We start from the raw sequence: 567 nt of genomic DNA on the forward strand, positions 1-567 counted from the left end.
AATTCATTCATTTAATTCCCGTATTACTTTTTCATTGATTTTCACTATTTTATCATACATTTTAGTATAAAAATTTCTTCCCCCCGGCAACACTGAAGTTTACGATTTCGTTTGCGCATCAGTTCTTTTACGATACTCGTAAATTTACGAGCTTTACGAGGTTTACGAGGCTTTTACGAGTTTAAGGGAGGACCCCTATTGATTTTCCATACGAATTTCCATAGCTCACTATGTGACTGAATTTAAATTCATAGCTTAACTCTTGTTAGTGATTCAGTGAACAATGGTTTAACTAAGCACTTTGAATTCGCCCCAAACGTCTCAAAAAATGATGAGGACTTTGCTAAACAAAATTTTAGGATTTATCCATAAACAAAAAATATTCAACAATTTTTATTGAGCTTGAGGCCGTTTTTAATGAAAAACTATTGTGGAAAAGCGACAACAATTTGAAAAAATGGTAGAAGTGATAGCTATTTCGGAAATCAGCACATTTCCTGATCAGACTTCTTTCAGTGGGACTCGATCCAACGACCCCAGCTAACTCAGCCAGTTGCCTAGGCACTG

This window comes from Rhagoletis pomonella, unplaced genomic scaffold (genome assembly GCF_013731165.1).
Source record: "Rhagoletis pomonella isolate Grant_MI unplaced genomic scaffold, Rhpom_1.0 Rhpom_scaffold_00014, whole genome shotgun sequence".
Taxonomy (NCBI): domain Eukaryota; kingdom Metazoa; phylum Arthropoda; class Insecta; order Diptera; family Tephritidae; genus Rhagoletis; species Rhagoletis pomonella.